This window comes from Papio anubis, chromosome 1 (genome assembly GCF_008728515.1).
Source record: "Papio anubis isolate 15944 chromosome 1, Panubis1.0, whole genome shotgun sequence".
Taxonomy (NCBI): Eukaryota; Metazoa; Chordata; class Mammalia; order Primates; family Cercopithecidae; genus Papio; species Papio anubis.
Window position 1 is genome coordinate 35,446,247 of NC_044976.1, and position 18,024 is coordinate 35,464,270.

At 49.0% G+C, this 18,024-nt stretch overlaps 2 long non-coding RNA genes across 8 annotated transcripts in view; both read right to left on the bottom strand.

Annotated features, from left to right (window-relative positions):
• Nucleotides 1-2,135: 2,135 nt before the first annotated feature.
• Nucleotides 2,136-11,951, bottom strand: LOC108586412. Its single transcript, XR_001903739.3, has 2 exons — nucleotides 2,759-11,951; nucleotides 2,136-2,663 (listed from the first exon to the last, which is right to left on the bottom strand). It is a non-coding gene; the product is annotated as an uncharacterized LOC108586412 (long non-coding RNA).
• Nucleotides 11,952-12,145: 194 nt separating this feature from the next.
• Nucleotides 12,146-18,024, bottom strand: part of LOC103883641 — a 229,278-nt gene continuing 223,399 nt past the window's right edge. For 4 of the 7 annotated variants that reach the window (XR_002522624.2, XR_002522618.2, XR_002522620.2 and 1 more), the window contains one exon: nucleotides 12,146-16,054. This is a non-coding gene — a long non-coding RNA (uncharacterized LOC103883641). The remainder of the gene's footprint in view (nucleotides 16,055-18,024) is intronic. The other 3 variants (XR_002522625.2, XR_002522622.2, XR_002522617.2) reach the window with 3 other exon arrangements.

Sequence of the window (18,024 nt, forward strand, 5' to 3'; positions counted from 1 at the left end):
CTTCTCACCCTCGCCCAAGCCTGCCAGGGCTCTTGGAAATACTGTGTCTACGTCTCTACTTGGTCCTCTCTGGTGGGGTTGTCCCTCCTCCGAATTTCCTGCTCCTTTTTAGTCCTGATTCTAACGTCACCTCCTCGGAAATCTGTTCCCTGACTCCCTAGGTGTTTTGTTGCTCTCAAAACACTTTGCTTATACCTCCATTATAAGGCATGTTGACATTGTATTATAAGTAATTCTTTATACATACACTGCCTCACTCCTCGCCTAGATCATTTGAGGGCAAGAACTGTATCTTATTTATCTCTGTACCCTCAATGCCTTGCACAAAAGAAGTGTTCAGAAGATACACGGTGAATGCATCAATGCAAAAGTACATGAATATGGATGGACAGACGAACAGATGGATGGGCAGTGGGCAATCTTCCTGTCCACTTCGCCCAGACTTCAACCCAGCTCCTCCCTGAGTATCTCAGGCTGGCACAAAACCCAGGCAATCACTCAAGTGAACAGTGACATAGCACAGCTCACCTGGACTGGAAAGAAATTGTGGACTCCGAAACCTGGGGTATAGAATTTTGAGGATAACTTGGGGCCAGAGAAAACCACTTAGGAAGAGCCAGGCTCCTCACAAACCTGCCAGGAGCCTCAATGGGAGAAAATTATTTAATTATCAGAATGTCACCAAACAAATTGTACGCCTCATTTTTGGGTACTTAATGCTTATGGTAATTAACATTACGAAGATTTTTCTTCTCTCTTCTGTTTATATTTGGTTTAGCCATTCACAATAGAGCTAAAATTATTTAAACTAATTTTAGGAGCTCTTTCTACATTGCCCCTGTGTTTCTTCCCCAGCACTGCTACCCAAATGCAATCTTTAACTTCAGAGACAGCCAAATGCAGGACAAATTGGAATCAATGCTGCCTTTGTCTTTGCTAATAAGTGGCTGCCACGCAGAGGAGTGTGGAACTGCTAATTGGCTGATCTCAACAGGGAAGAGACAATGGTGGCGAGAATGCTGGGGGATTAATTATAGGGCCGCCTTCTGTGAGGCCTGGCTTCCGCTGCTCCTGGCTTACGATACAACAAGGGTGGCCCTCTCCACCCGTCTTTAGAAACAACTAACTTTCCAGCTGGAATTCTCCTGCACTGGGGATTCAGACCACACACCCGGCACACACAAAGGTCAAGGGAGAGGAAGGTGGGAGTGGGGGTGGGGAGACTTCAAACTCACAAAGGAAAGCACCAGAGTGTGTGTGCTGGGAGGGTCGAAATGAGGGAGCACTCACTGGGATGTGAAGCTCTGTGCACCTGCTCATTTGGGAGGCACAACCATCCCCCAACACATGACGAAACTGAGGCCTCAAACAGTGAGGAAACTGAAGCATCAAGCATGCCCAAGTTATGTCAGGTTAGCTCCTAAAAGGAGGCAACAGTTCCCTCTTAGAAACAGCCAAGCTACGAGTAAAGACTCCTCTGAGCCTGGATTTGAACTCAACTTTGCCTGATTTCAGAGCCCATATTCTTTGCACTCTCAAAAGCTCTCCTTCACCATTAGTCTTTGGCCTCTGAAACCTGATTTCCTTGTGTTTGGGGTAAAGGAGTTACCTCTGAAATGTCCTCATTAAAATGCAAATATATCTGCAGAGTGGAGGAGCAAAGGCATCCCTTAGCCCAGATTTGCTGTTTAAATGAGGCACCTGACACCAGGGAAAACAGATTCTTCAAGGAATGAGAAACGTCAGTTTTGAGAAGGGGGAGGGGAATTGCCAAGAGACAGCAGGGCCACAGGGAACTCAGTGGTTGTCTTGGGAATGGGATGGGGAAGCCCAAAGGGGTGGCATTTGGAAGGAAAATACCAAAGGGATTGCATCAAAGGCAAACTGGGCTGAGTCCAATAGTCCCAAATCAAATTTGGTGTTCTCTTCTCAAAAGCCACAGTCCCTCCGGATTCCACATATCTGTTGCTCCACCTGGAAGCCTAGGACAGCTCCTCCATTCCCTCCTCTCTGTACCCCAGAATCAACCATTTGACTCTACCTTCAAAGCATGTCCTCTCCTTCCCATCCTTCTAGTCCCCATTGGCTTATGCTTGGCATTTTCCCCATGTCAAGGTAAAATTGCACCAGACATCTTTTTTTTTTAATGGCAAGACAGATTTTATTTGAGCTCCTGCACTGGGGGAGAGACACTTCATGCAGGATTGAACTCATTTCCAAACACAGTAGGGGCAACTGGGGATTTATAGCTAAAGGGGAGGGTGAGGGAGTGAATGAATAGGAAATTACTAAGAGGAACTTGGTTCAGAGCAAGGACGGGGGAGGGATTCTTGCTAACATGCCTTGGTGGGATTCTTGCTAAAACTAGGTTCTACAGGCTAAGGGTGAAGCCTAATTGAGAAAAAGGCTTAAAGGAGCCTGACTAAAGTTTGGTCAAGGAGGGAGTCCCAGTCAGCCATCTCTGGGCCCTCTGCCTCCAGGCTCACTCCTCTGGTCCAGGCTCATACACAGTCAGAATCTGCCCAAAACTCAGTGCTGATGTTATTGCTTTCCCACTTGACACACTGCACTGGCCCTCGCATTGTCCTCAGGATAATGTACACACTCCTAGGAGGATAGGCCACAAAGGCCATTCAATCATAGCTGGAGAATCCTGGGAAAACCTGATTCAGAAGAAGGAAAACTTGTCTTAGTTCATTTTCTGTTGCTTATAACCCAAAACTGAGTAATTTATAAAGAAAATGAATTTATTTCTTACAGTTATGGAGGCTGAGGAGTCCAAGATCGAGGGACTGCATCTGGTGAGGACCTTCCTGCTGGTGGGAACTCTCTGCAGTCCTGAGGTGGCACAGGACATCACATGAACAGGGGGCTGAGGGTGTTAGCGCAGGTCTCTCTTCCTCTTCCTGTAAAGCCACCAGTCCCACACCCAAGATAACCCGTGAATCCATGAATAGATTAATCCACTCTTGAGGGCAGAGTCCTTACGATCCAATCACCTCTTAAAGCCTTCACCTCTCAATGCTGCCACATTGGAGATTAAGTTTCAACATGAGTTTTGGAGGGGACAAACATTCAAGCCGTAGCAGAACTTTTTGGTGTTCATTCCTGATTCTACCTGGGTTCTACACCTGGAAGGATTAAACACACCAGAACAAAACCCTCCCTTGCAATTATCTCACAGTGCGACAACAAGACTCTTCAGCCTTTCCGAAACTTTTTGTTGTGCTTTATCTCCTTGGTTTTCACAACCTCCCTGAAAGGCAGAAAGTTTCATCACCATTTCCCAGATGAGGAATCAGAATGAGCATGGTGAAGTGACTTGCTCAGGTCACACAGAGAAGAAGTGAGTTCAACCAGCATCCAAACCTCATCTTTGGTGCAACACAACGTTGTAATTGCCCCATTCTCCCTCCTTGATGGTAGGCTCAGTGAAGAGAGGTAGCATGCCCATTTGGTTTACCTCTTTTTCCCCATACTTGGCAATGTCTGGGACATAGGAACACTCAATGGAAAAGGTCATGAAATCACTATCATTTGTTGAGGACTTTACCTTGTACTAGTACTGGGCTGAGTTCATTAAAAGGTCACTCTTTGCCTCAATGCTTGATGGTACTACACTATAATCAATCCCATTTTACAGACGTAAAAGCAGAGGCTCTGAGCAGTTAAAGAACTCGCTCAGGTGGCACAGTTAATAAAATGATAGAGCAGAGACTTTCACCTATGTCTGTTGACTGCAAAGCCCACACTCTCTATTGCTTAATAACTGCTGTGTGAAAAAGTGAGTGAATAAATGAAGGACTTCAGTTCTTGAGCTCTTTCCAGCGTGCTTTGCTTTTATCTGAGTAACTACCTCCTCACTTTCCTCCACAACCTGACCTCAGGGCTCAGCTGAATGTAGACACTTTGCAAGCAAAAAAGAATTCCCAAATATTAATGCTTATAGTTAATGTTCTTTGGTAAAGATAATTTCAATGTTTTAAGATATTAATGTTCTTTTGACTGGTCTCCTTTCTAAGCACTTCTGAGTAAACACATATATCTAAGGCTGATTGATTCTTGCAATTGCGCTATTACAACCTAAACTAGGACATTCTGAGTCACATATTCAAAAGCAGAAATTGTTCAGGATATGTATGTGTGAGTGTGCGTTAATATTTTTTTAAGTTTCCTTTTGTGTTCAACTCGAGAGAAATATTTGAAATTCAAATAATGAGGTATTCATAGCGAGTTTACTTTCCTTATGCCCAGGGTAAAAATAAAATAAAATGCTAGACCTTTTTCTTGCTGCGTTACATGGTGCTGACTTTCCTTTCTCATTATGTTTACCTCCAAAATTTGAATGGGAGTAAAATTTAAAGGAATTACCACAATTCTTCAGTACATTTGCAAATCAATTAAGAGGAGCCACAGTATGCTCCTGCTTTTTTCGGGGAGCCAGTCTTCCCCAGCTCACAGAACGCCGCAGCCCACAGCTGCCTGGCAAACAAAGAACAGCTGTCACGTCTAGAAGTAGGCTTGGCATTTCAACACTCACCTCCTGCAGCCAATGCCACCCGCTGAATCAACCTCTCCACGGGCAGCTCCACGTAACTGCTAGGAGCTGGGTCCCCCATGGGGTGTTAATAGTGTCAGAAAAATACACACTGTCTTTACAGTCAGACAGACTCCCAGCCGTGCAGTCCCCACTCTGCCGTCTCCTTGCTGTGTGGCCTTGGCCAAATCACCTCACCTCTCTGAGCCTCAATTCTTCAGTTGCCAAGTGGAAACAATAGCACCTCTCCCAAGGTTGTCCTGAGAATGTGAGGATGTGATCAGTGTAGAACGCACCCCCACCTGCTCAGCAAACTGTGGGCTCAGTCAGCGGGGTTTACTTTCCTGTGTTCTCACCCTCTGGGACCCAGAAGACCCTCTGGGTCATCTGGGGGAGGGGGTGCTGGGACTGTTTGCTTTATCCTGCAGATCCAGCTCCACTCCTACTCCCCTGCCCTCTTCCCTGAGAGGCTGAGTCACCTCCGAGAATTCCCATAACCTCTGGTTCCCTTTAGTTTGACTACAGGGAGCCCCCCAGGTGAACTCAGTGGGAGGGTGGAATGTGAGGTAATATATGTATCACCCCCTCCCTGTGGGGTGACCTCGCATTGAGTCCTTTCTCCAAAAGTCAGCCCCTTCAGTGGGCTACCCTAGACTCTCATCCAGACCTGGCAACTGCTCCCTTTCCTCATCCCTTTAGGCCTCCGGATATCAGGCCCAGCTTTAGCTCAGTTGTCACCAGCCCCAGGATGCTGCATGCTCTGTGGTTCCCACCCCCTGCCCACACCTTTATAAATGGTCCCATTACCAAACCGTGCTCCAATTATCCTAACATGGCAGGCCATCTGTTTCCTGCCAGAGCCCTGATGGCACTTCTCCTCCCTTTTGTCTCATTCCCCTGGAGTCATAGGATGAAACAAGGAGTTCCAGCAAGATTTGGAAGTTAAAATGTCACCTCCTCCAAGAAGCCCTGCCAGATTGCAGCTATACTATCACCTCTTCTCAATTTCCTCCGAGTTATGGGAACTTTACTCCCTATTAAAGTAACATACGCCCACATTTTCCCTCTCCAAAATAACAAAATACTATGAGAGCAGGAAAAAATCATGATGTTTCTTTGCAATTTCTATTTCAGCCAAACAGAATTTGTTGTGATTTTAACTGATTTTCGTCCAGGCCTTTACTCATGCTATTTCTTCTTATCAGAGGCACCCCCAACTCCACTTTAAAATGGATAAGCTGCCCTACCCAGACAAGCTATGGCTTTGCAGCTGCAGATTCAGGTGTATGGATGATGCCCCACTTTGTGTTTTTCTTTGGCCCAATCTGAATTTGACTCCAAGCTGAGGCAGAGGGGCTGATGTGGGAATCGTCTCATACTGGAACAGTTGACAGCAGCTGATGCCACAGGCCCCGAGGTGCCTCCCTGGAGAAGATCTGTCCTGGAGAAGGAGGCTCCAGAGCATGAGGTTTGGGCTTTGTGACCTGGACACTGAGGAAGCTCCCAGAAACAGACTAGGCCCCATGCAGAAGAGCATGCAAAAGAGGACAGGGTAAGCCCAAGAGATGAAGTTATGGGATGGAGCAGCAGAGGCCTGATGAGGGGACACCCATTTAAGCCCAAGTACTAGGGCAGGGGCTGGTGCAGTTCCAGGCCCCAGAGACAGCCCTCTGGGGAGGAGAGAGAGGGTTTGGGAAGAAGGGCAGAGTGCTGCAGGCCACTGAGGTTGGCCTCTCTCCTCTCTGGACCTCAGTGTTCAACTGTGAATTAGACAGTTCTGAGTAGGTGGTTCTCAGGGATCCTTGCAATGCTAACATTCTGGGATCATAGAGGGAGGGTGGCCACAGCACAGATGAAGGTGTGGCTAGCAGGGCCAAAGCACCTAAGAAAGTGTCACTCCCTCCTGGTCCCCACCCAAGCAGCCAGGTGACCTTGAAAGCATCTTCATGCCCCCACGCTCCCAGGAGCTAGCCAGGATGACAAAGAAGCATGGTCCAACTTGCTTGCTTTTATTGAGCACAAGTGTGCCAGATATTGTACCAAGGGCTTTGCACATATTCTTTGCTAAAAGAGGTGGGTGGCTAAGTTGTAATGGGCTCTTCTTGGCCCAGAAACGCCCAGGCATGTCCCAGCCTTCCTTCACAGAGGTCCTGGGCTGATGAGTAAGGAAAACAGGTGAGAGGCCCACCAGACTCTCTTTGGGGCGTATGTACAATCTTTCCTTCACCTCCCTGCCAGTCTCCTGCCCTAGCGTGTTGGGGGGCGGGAGACGGGTCCCTGGGCCCTGACATGGGCGGGCCCTGCTCCACAGGGATGCCCCAGCCAGGTGTGCAGTGCTGTGCTAAGCAGCCTGCCAGCTCCAACAGATGGCAGAGCCGAATCGCCATCCATCACAGCCGTAAGTGGCCAACTCCCCTTCTGGTGTTCCAGACAAACGGCTCTGCTCCTCCGTCCCTCCCCCGACCCCTCCGTCAACCACTCTCGCCAGGCAACCAGGCGGAGTCGTTTACTCAGCGAGTCCTGCGCGCAGAATGTAGGGGGAGGCAGAGCTGGGCGACACAAGGAGGCACATCCATCATCACAGAGAGCCAGCAGCTTGCTCCACACAACGATGGAGGGACCTGGAGTGCACTCGTGGAGGATGCCAGCCCTCACCGTGTGTGTGTGTGTGTGTGTGTGTGTGTGTGTGTGTGCACGTGCGCGTGTGCCCATAACACCATCCCATCTGCCTGGCAGGCCTTGGTGGGCCTCTTCTCACAAGGAGGGACATGGTTTTGCCTCTCAGCCTGCCTGCCTCAGCCTAGGTTTTAGTTCCAGGGAGCAGAGATGACCAGACAGCTCATGGCTCCTGGAGTGGGCAGAACTTTAGCCGCTGTGTCCATTTATCCACATGTTAGGCCGTGTGGCAAGCAGGTCAGACAGAGTGTCAACCTAATGGCAGGCCAGGCTCCAGGCCTCTTGGCAGGCCATGTGGGTCAGAACACAGGTCAGACCGCACATCGGGTCATACATGAGGATATGGCTCAGATCACCTGTCAGGACACGAGTCCCCGCTTGATGTCCAGCAATTAAAGCCATGGAACTGATTAAGTAACATGAAATCTCCATCCTGGGGCTCTGTGGTACCAAATTCCAGCTCTCCCACTTCCTGACTGTGGAACCCTGGGCTAATGGTTGAACCTCAGTTTGTCTCCTTTTCTGAAATATAGAAAGAATGATGCCTGCCTCCAGGGGCTTTGCATCCACCAGGCACTGGGTGAAGGGCCTAGACAAGAGTAAAAACTGGCATTGTTGAGCCCCTGAGCACAGGGGCCAGTTAGATAAATATGCAACTGGGAGGAGAGTGGGTCAGGACAGCAGGCAAAGGGGGGCTCTGGTAGCCCCTGGTTAGACGACAGGTGGGAGGTCATGTGGGCACCAGGATGGGGCATAGAAGTCAACCTGTGCAATTGAGCCACTGAAAGAACTTGCTGCAGAGCCTCAGAGTTTGGCCCTCTCCTCTGTACCATGCTCTTGAATGACACAAGAGAGAACACAGTAAAGCACCTGGATCGATTCTGTGAATGACTCAAGACAAGAAAAGGGAGCTCATTTATTTGAATGGCATATCTCAGGCTCACCACTGACAGGCCAGCACCAAGTTTAGAGATTATATCTAACATAAATCTAACATCCTTCCCCTACTTTCAAATGCTAGAGACTCAAGCACCAAAGATGAAGGGACCTGAATTGGCAGAAGTTCTTGTGAACACAAGTTGACAAACTCCTATACATCCTTCAAGGACCAGATGATCTCTTCCCTCCTAGGTGAAGGCTTTCCCAGACTCCCCTTTTATACATGCTTTCATCCTAGTGCCTTTCATACCGGATCCTATTCCCATTCTCTCTCTCTCTCTCGCCAGGTAGACTGTGCCTTCCCTGGGGCTGAGACTACGTTTGACTCATCTCTCACACACATCCCCAGAGACTAGCATAGTGCCTAACACAGATAGGAAATAAACGAATAAATGAACTCAATCACTCATTACCATTCTGGCTGTCCAGAAGCTCCACATGAGCTAACAGAATTATATGGCCACTTACAGAAAAGCGGCCTCGTTAGGCTGCATCAATAGAGGTATTATGATCAGAGAAATGGAGGAGAGAGTCCCTCTCTGTTCTGTACGACTCAGAAAGAATGCCCTGAAGGGGATGTCTGAATGGAGATAGAGTCTGAAAGATATGTGCCATGAAAGTATTCAAGAAAACCCAGGAGATGAGTCTCAGAGCTCAGGAGCTGTCTGTAATGACCTGAGGGTCATCAGAGGTAATGGAGCGGAGCCCAGTGCAGCCTTTCTCCAGGCCCCTTTCACGCCTCCACCACCTTCCCCAGCCCACAGCATCCTGGCCGCCCCATCACACCCCATCCAGTGAAGATGTCAGACTTCCTGACCTGCCACAGGGAAGGTTAGAAGCCACAGGGGGCATCTTAGGGCCCAAACTGATGGCTTCTGGCCTGAAGGGTTATCCAGACGGCACAGTGAGGCAACTTCACATAGCCGGGTCAAGCAATAGAATTGGCAAATCTCCCTAAACAAATATATCTAAATTCCGAATATAACTTCATTTCAACTTCATATCCCAAACTTATGTGTTTACTTCAGGGAGGAAGTGCTATTTTGTGGTTTCCAGGACAATGCAGTTCATAATTTTTTCACACCTTTCAGAGCAGGTGACAGCTTGCTTACAAAACCTAATTTATTCCCATGCAGGGCTTGGAACTGCACTTTAATACATGCACCAATAACACATCACAATAAGGTTAGAGACAGGCACTCCCTCCCTCCACCCCAAACAGGCACTTTCTGGATCCAGCCATCCAAGAAGAGAGCTAAGCCAAGTAGACACCTCCAGTGAGGCCTCCCAAAACCAGCAATAAGAAGCCTCCCTGTGTAATTTCCTCTTGGACCAAGTGCCACCACCTCATCCCCCTCCCCAACTTAATTGCAGGAAGAATTGTTATGCTAATTAGCATTATTCACCGAGTTAACAGAGCACAGGGTCTAAATTTAGATCCCCGCTGCAGAGGGCTCTGAATTCATTGGAAGTTGGCAAAGATGCTGGTGAGGAAGGGGAAGTCCCCCGGGCTGGGTTGCAGGACAGTGGAGGAGGGGATGTCACGGGGGTCATTCTCCCACTTGTCCCATCTTCAGACCTCCTGGGGTCTTTAACTTGTAACTGAAGACCTGTGACTCCTGGCAGGGAAGACTCCAAAGAGGCAAAATCCTGTCCCAAAGGAAGGTTGAACCGAAGGAAAGGGAAGCATCCGAGGGCTGAGTGGCCACCATATGCCCAGCAAGACACCCAGGTCACTGGTAAGAGCTCAGTGTCGTGGAGTAGCTCTGGCTTCATGTCACACACCCTGGGGTCTAGGCCTGAGTCTTCGACATAGAAGCTGAGTGACCTCAGGAAAGTTACTCCTGCCTGTCTGGACCTCAGTGTCTTCGTCCACAGAGGGGACCATGACATCTTCTTTGCAGGGCTGCTGTGAAGGTTGAATGAGATACTGCATGTCAAGTGGTCTCACGTAGCTGGGATTTGTACCCAGACATGTCTGAGTGAAGTGGCTACGTGATTCACTCTACCCTCCCTGGCTTCACCCCACTGTCATGCGTGTCAGAAGGATTAGTAGCAGCTCAGCCCAATGCTGGCCCAGCCTCCTATGACTCCCATTGCCTCGTGGGAGTGAAAGTACAAGATGGGGCCAACCAAGGCAAGGACAGTGTGAGCTGGGGTGGTCCTGCCTCCTACTTCTCCACCCCCATCACCTGGGAGGGAAGCAGGGGATCTGGCAACTAGTACACTTGAGACCTCAGGTCTAGGGTCCACCCTCTCGTCTTGTCACAGACAGGCAGTATCATGGTGGTTAACAGAGTGAACTCCCTCCAGGCTAGAATCCCAGTTCCAGGGATTGGAACTGGGGCTTCAATTTCCACATCTGTAAGGTGGAGACAACAATGGTGCCTTCCTCCCAAGGCTGCTGTGAGGATTCAATGAGCTGTCCCATGTAAATTGCTGAGAACAGAGCCTGGACCTCATAGTAGGCACCATCTACATGCTAGTTGCTATGAGATTCTGAGAGTCTGGAGGCCAGCCTTGTTGAGAACCCTACCTTGGGATCCCACCTGAGGTTTCTAAACCAGTTCTCCCTGTCAGGGCCCAATGGCTGTATCTTTGATGAGACACCTAAGTGAGAAATGTAGGACCTTCTTTTCCTCTGAAAAAGGAAAAGTTCTTAGACCTAAAGTTGGAATTCTCATCCCTGTATAACCCAGCCTCCAACGATACCCTGGGCCCCATAGAGCTTCCCATCTGTTTCCTGGATTCCCAAGGAAGGCTCTGCACCCAGCCCTGTGCCCTGGCCTGAGAGCAAAGCTAAATCTCAGCCTCATCAATGTTTAGTTGAAGAACACCTCCCTGCTGGGCAGACCAGTCATCTCTGAGTCTATGGGGGTCTGTGGGAAACCCCCGGATCCCTGGCAGTCAGGAGATGGGGGTTCAAATCTCTGCTCAGATCCCACTGGCTATGGGCCTCAAGCAGGTCTCTGGGCTTCTGTGACCTTCAGCATCCTCATCTTTAAAGCCAAAGAGTACACTCCTCCAGAACAAGCTGATTATGCAAATGAAAACAATAATGTGATGTTGTTGATGAAGCTGTAAAGCGCCACACAAATGGGATGGATTACTTCCATTATTCCTGAGTGGGATCCCACGTGTGCATCTATGGATCAAGTACGTCTGGGAATAGATGTGGGGGCTGCATTCTCAGCCTTCTCCCAGCCCCACCTGCGACTCCTCGATTATGGAATACTCTTCTGTCCTGTGAATACTGTGGTTTTGTGGTTCACCTTCACAGACGTCCCCTGAGGCAGGCACTGTCACTATGCGGGAGGCATAAGAATAACCCCTGAAGATGGCCACATCCCAACCCCTAAACCTAGGATATGTTCCCTTACATGGCAAAAGAGACGCTGCAGGTGTGATGAAGCCAAGGATCCTGAGATGGAAAGAGGCTCTAATGGTCTGGGCAGGCACAATGTCATCACAAGGATTCTTGTAAGAGGGAGACAGGAGGGCCCAAGTCAGAGGAGATGTGATGACAAAAGAGACTAGAGAAATGTGCCTGAAGATGGGAGAAGGGGCCATGAGACAAAGAATGCAGGTGGCTTTTAGAAAAGCAAGCATTCTCCCCTAGAGCCTCCAGAAGGAACATAACCCTGATGCCTGGTGCCACCTTAATTTTAGCCCCTTAAAACTCATTTCAGACTCCTGAAACCTGAAAGATAATGCATTTGTGTCACTTTAAGCCACTAAGTTAGTTGTAATTTGTCACAGCAGCAGGAAAAATATATATTACCCTCCCCTTTTTTTTGAGACAGGCTCTCTGTTGCCCAGGCTGGAGTGCAGTGGCATGATCACAGCTCACTGCAACTTCTGCCTCGCAGGGTCAAGCAATTCTCCCACCTCAGCCTCCCTGGTAGCTGGGACTACAGGTGTGCACCACCATGCCAGGCTAATTTTTGTATTTTTTATTTTATTTTATTTTATTTTTTTGTAGAGACAAGTTCTTACTGGTACCCAAGCTGGTCTTGAACTCCTGGGCTCAAGTAATCTTCCCACCTCAGCCTCCCAAAGTGCTGGGATTACAGGCATGAGCCACGGCTCCAGGCCCCATATCATCTCCTTTATACAGATAGGAAACCTGAGACTCAGAGGGCTTCGGTTACTGCCCAACATTTACCAGTGAGTAAATGGCAGAGCCTGGACTAGAGCTCAAGCCTTCTGACAGCAGAGTCCTGGGATGGGAATGTCATGCAGAACACTGGGGCTGAGTAGAAATCCTGGAATGAGTTTCCTGTCACTGGAGGTGTTCAAGAAGAGGTTAGACGATTATTTACCACGGTGTTCTAGAGGAGATTTCTTTATCAGGTGTGTGTTTGCTCCAGGACAATGGTTTTGAAATCACTTAGCAGAATTCTTCTCCCAGAAAAGAATTTCTCACTCCACTCTAATTAATCCCCTATTAACACCATACAGATCAAAGAGGAGCTTCTCTGTTTGGGCAGGATGGGCCCCAAGCCCTCAGAACTGCTCCTTCCCCATGTAGGCTGTGCTGCCTCTGCAGTGCCCCCACGCACCCCAGGATTCCACAGAATGGTGTTTGAAAGCACTGGCCTGGAAGGTTTCTGAGGTTCCTCTAGATCTGAGGCCCCAGGAACCTAAGGATTTCTCTGAAGACACAGACAGGGAACACGTGGCCTCCCTCAAACCTCCTGGAGCAGGGGCGGGAGACAGGGAAGGTTTAAGAGCTGTCGAAGACGCTACTAACGATTTCTAGTTACTTAATTCTCCTAGAGCTTTGACAGGTCCCCATAACTTAGGGTTTATTTGCTTTCTCTTGAATGTCACATATAATTCTTGCCGAAATGTATATTTGCTTAATGCAACTTTTAGTGCCCTGGTAATTTATTTTCCTATTTATCAGCCAGGAGGAAGGAAGGCTACGTTTAGCCTCTGGCTCAAATGCAGAAAACAATACAGTGGCCCCCACTCTTTCATCTCCACAGCACAACTACGTGCCTCACCTGCCACACACCTTCCCTGAGAAAAGCAAAGTCCGCTCCACTGCAAGGCCTCTCGCCCCTCCCACGTGGACCACAAGCTCAATTCCATCCAGAAATCGGAGTTTTGTTTTCTTCAAAAAGAGCAGCCAATGAGGAGGTGAATTGTATCATCACAAGCCCTTGAGAGAGACAAAAGTCAATTCTCTGGATACAATGTCATTTCCAAATCGAATCAATTCTGTGAGTTGTGAGGGAATTCAATTCAACCAACACTAATTGAGCGCCTACTATGTGCCATGCCCTCTGCTGGGATGAGAATTCAGCAATAAATGAGCCAGCGTTCCGGCCCTCAAGGAACTGATGGCCAATTGGGAGACGGGAGTGTAAACCAATAACGGCAACGCAATCCAGGCTCTAATGAGGAAGCAGACAGAACACTGGGGGAAGGCGGGAGGAGGTGGCACACTGCCCCAGGAGCCACCTGAGATGGCAGAGACAACATGGGATGCAGCCTCATATTGTCCCAGGAGGAAGTCTTCTGGGTGGCATTGAAGACACAGGGAGCCCATTATAAGGGAAGGCAGATTGGCACCTGGTATGCTATGAGGGGCACCAGGGGGCACCAGGGGAGAAGGCCTGGAGAGTGAGGCCGATCCTGGCAGGCCTTGGATGCTGCCCAAGAGCTTTGATGTCACTCATAGGCAATGGAGAGCCGATTGATAGTATGTGTTCAATGATTATGGTAGCAGCGTGATCGTGAACCGGGATAAGACTGGAACTGGGTGTGCTCAGCCAGTGTGGGGTCTCTGCAGTAAATATAGGTGCAAGATGGTGAGCTAATTGGAGGCAATGTGGAAGGAGTAGGGGTGAGGGAGCAGCAAGCATGGGAGAGATTTGGCAGCATTTCCATGTGGGACCATGAAGGGTGAAGGCCAAGGAGTGGGTCATGGATGCCATCCCTGAGTAGGAAACACTGACAAAGACCAGGTTTGTGGGCAAAGCAGTAGCCAGCTCTGTACATGTCAGGTCTGTCAGGTCTGTCAGGCATGGAGATGTCCAAGGGAAGAGGATGGCCAAGTGGTTGTTGGAAATGAAGGTCTAGGAAGAACCTGTCTGTGCCTTGGTGGGAACTGTGGGCTGGGTTGGGCTGGGTTGTGCTGGGCCGGGGCAGTGGGGTTTTTCCCACCCCAGAACTTTTGCCCTGGCCCTAAGGGGTGGTGCTGACTTCATCATATCCTCCCCACCACCACCACCACCACCAGCCCTTTACCTGCTCTGGTCAATACCAGCATGGCCCTGGCGTAAGAGTGATTCTTAGAACTTCCCTGAGGCTTTGCACTCCTTTCAGAAGTTAGAGAGGGAGTCACACTGAGGGTCTCCCAGGCCTCCAAAGGGCCAAGAGAGAAATGGGGGCACAGGCAGAAATCTTGGGTTCTTAGAAATCTAGAGAGAAGCCATAAAGAAGGGGGATTCATGAGCATCCCCTATGCCTCAGGGGCCCCCAAAGCCACCTCAGTTTTCCCTGGAGGCTCACCCACTCCAGACCCAGATGTCCCAATTGCCTGGACTGGTTGGCTGTGGTCAGAGGCCAGGTCACTTACCAAGGGTGGAGCAGGACGGTGCCAGCTTCCAGAAATTTGTGAAGAAGCCTAGGCACATTGGGGTCTCCTTGGGGTGACCTGAGCATGGCTAGGAGTGTGTACAGGCAAGACTGCAAAGTGCATGCAGCAAAGACAATGACAACAGAGTCATTCGTGCTGTGCCCTGCAAGGAAGGTTGGAGTTTTCATGGCCTGCTGGGAGGCAGCATAGACTTCAGAATCAGGCTAGGTCTGTGTCCCGATCCTGACTCTGCCACTGACACAGGTGACCTTGAGAAAATTGCTACTGATATAGGTGATCTTGAGAAAATCACTTAACCACTCTGCCTCAGTTTCTTACTCCGTAAAATAGAAATGATAATAATAGTACCTACCTCATACAATTGTTAGGAAAATTAAATGAGGTAATTAAGTGAAGCACTTAGCACAGCATCTAGAACTTAGTAAGCACTCACTAAGTGGGTGGCTCTTATTTATTTTCTTTACCATCATCACCATTATCAAAGGGGCTACAAAAGCCAGAACGTGTGACCTTCCAGCCACGACCAGAGGAAAACTCTCAATTCCATCAGAGACCACTGTTGGTTCCAACACTGTAAAGGAAGATTCCTGCTATAAATTAATACACCAGACCCCAACCAGGCATGAAATTGCTCCAGGTTCTGACCACCTCCTCGTAGCCCATAAAGGCAGAGCCAGGTCCTACCCGCAAACCCACCAGCCCCTCAATAAGGGAAACCCCATTGCCAGAGCCAGCTGTCCCCTAGACCACAGCTCCAGCTCATTATTCTTCAAGTCCAGCCCCAGCCTGGAAGAAAAAAGCCCCTTTCTTTCTTAGGGACCCTTGTCATCAGTTGGGGTCTACTCACTGGACCTCCTTGACAGGAATCAGCTCAGAAGCTTCAGGGACCAACAGATTCTCCCTGGGAACTGATGGAGGAGTCCCTTCCCAATGCTCCTCCCCCAACTTTTGTGTTCACAAGCTCCCATTTCCTGAGCACCTACTAAGAGACACCCCATGCACACAGCAGCCAACTCTCCACATGCATGCCAAGGAACAGAAACTCTCAAATAACAAAGAACCCAAAAGTCATTGCTAATCACATTTGCATAATACGATTATTTTTTCAGCAGATTTACCTTCCTAATTACGTTTGTCTCCAGCCAATATTAAAGTGATTTTGCATTCCCCAAGCACATTGGTGTTGAGCGAAGCTGCTCCAGAGGTGGGCCGGGAAGTCATCCTGGAAGCTGAGATTTCGCCACGAAGTAGACAATTCCAAGTTGAGAAATTATTAAGACCCACCTACATTCCTAGGGGGGAAGAATAGCAGCAAATTGCATTTTTTACAGTGTTTTAAAGCTTACAAAGGACCTCTTCAAGCATCTCATTTGATCTTTACAATAACCCTGTCACCCACTATACAAGCAGAGAAACTGAGATTGCTTTTCTTAGCACATTTAGGAATAAAGCCAGGACTCCATCAGGACTCCAGATCCCCTGACTCCAAAGCTCTTCAGGGATGACGTCCCTAAGAGCTCCCCTAGTCTTAACTGTATAGCATCTACCACAGACGTAGATGCTGAAACACAGAAATATAATGGCCCAATTTGTTCATGTCTCCCTGTATCTGCACCCTTGGGTACTCCCCATTGCACACTTGTCCGGAGCTGCGCGCCCCGGCCATAGCAAATAATAATTAATGATTAAACGCCCGAGCTCTATTCCTTTCCACCTTCTACCTCCTCCCTAGATTTGTTGTTTCTCTTTTGTATCAATACCTCATAAAAGATGGCGCTCTTCCTGTTTTTTCTTCACCTGTTTTTCCCCCCGCGCTGCGAAAATTGTTACTTTGTAGCGCAGGCACCATCCTGCGCCCGGGAAAATTACCAACTGACAGCGCAGGCGCAACATGACGTCCAACCAGAGAAACCAATACCTACCTAGCCACACCCTCCGCGATGAGATCATCTCCGCCTCTGGCCCAACCCCTTCCCCTCCAAGTGTATATAAGGCATTGCATTACCGCCATTAAACGAGACTTGATCAGAGCACTGTCTTGTCTCCATTTCTCGTGTCTCTTGTCCCCCAAATTCCCACTCCCTCCTCCAGGGCCTGCTTCGACGATCCCGCGGGCCGGGATACACACTGACTCTAGAATTGGTCATGTGACTTGCTTTCACCAGTGGGACAGTATAGAAAACACGTCACAGACACTTGCAAAGTGCATGCCTCATGCTGTTCTTGGATTCCTTCAACTACCACGTGGGTAAGCTCAGGCTGGCCTATTGGAGGATGTGGGACAAATGGGTCAGTCACCCTCATCACCCTGACCAACAGCTTATCAGCCACCAGACCCATGTGTGAGGCCACTGGAGTCCATCCAGACCAGCCAACACATAAGTGACTCAGCTGAGATCAGCCATGCTGAACCCAGACCACAGAGTCGCTCAGCTGCCCCTAAGAGCCAGGGTGGTTTGTTACACTGCAAAACTAACCCTAACTGATTGCTATGGACTGAATGTGTATGTCCCCCAAAATTTTCATGTTAAAACCTAACCCCCCCAATGTGACAGTACTTGTAGGTGGATCCTTTGGGAGGTGATTAGATTGTGAGGGCAGAGTCTTCATCAGTAGTATTAGTGCCCTTATAAAAGAGCCCAAGGGAGCCTCCTTCACCTTCCACTACTGAGGACACTGTGAGAGCACAGCTGTCTATCAACCAGGAAGAGAGCCCTCACCAGACATCCAGCACCTTGGTCTGGTATTTTCCAGCCTCCAGAATGGTGAGAAATAAATTTCTGCTGTTTGTAAGCTACCCAGTCTACGGGATTCTTTTACAGCAGCCGGAAGGACTAAGACATTGATACAGGGAGTGACAGAGCATCCCACTCCTCACTGTAGGAGGACTGTTGGCAGGAAATGTTTCCATACACAGTCAGGCCTACACCCTCTCTCAGACTCTGCTATTCCTGAGCCCTGATCCAGCCTGGGCAATTTCTCCACCCCAAATATCTGGCCTTGCCGAGTTCTGAAGCTCTGTTCTCAGGACATATAGAAGGTGTGTTTCTTCATCCACCCTCTCATACTCCATAAACACTCTTCCCTAGTAAATCCCAATTACTGATGTGCTGTCCTCTCCTTACCCCTGTGGAGACCCCACATGAAGTCAGTCAGGATTTCAGAGACAATTGCCCGCGAAAATTAAGCTGGAGTTTGGAAGGCCCACAGGCAAATCCAGGCAGTCACCGGGGTCAGGTGTGCTGACACCAAACCTTCTCAC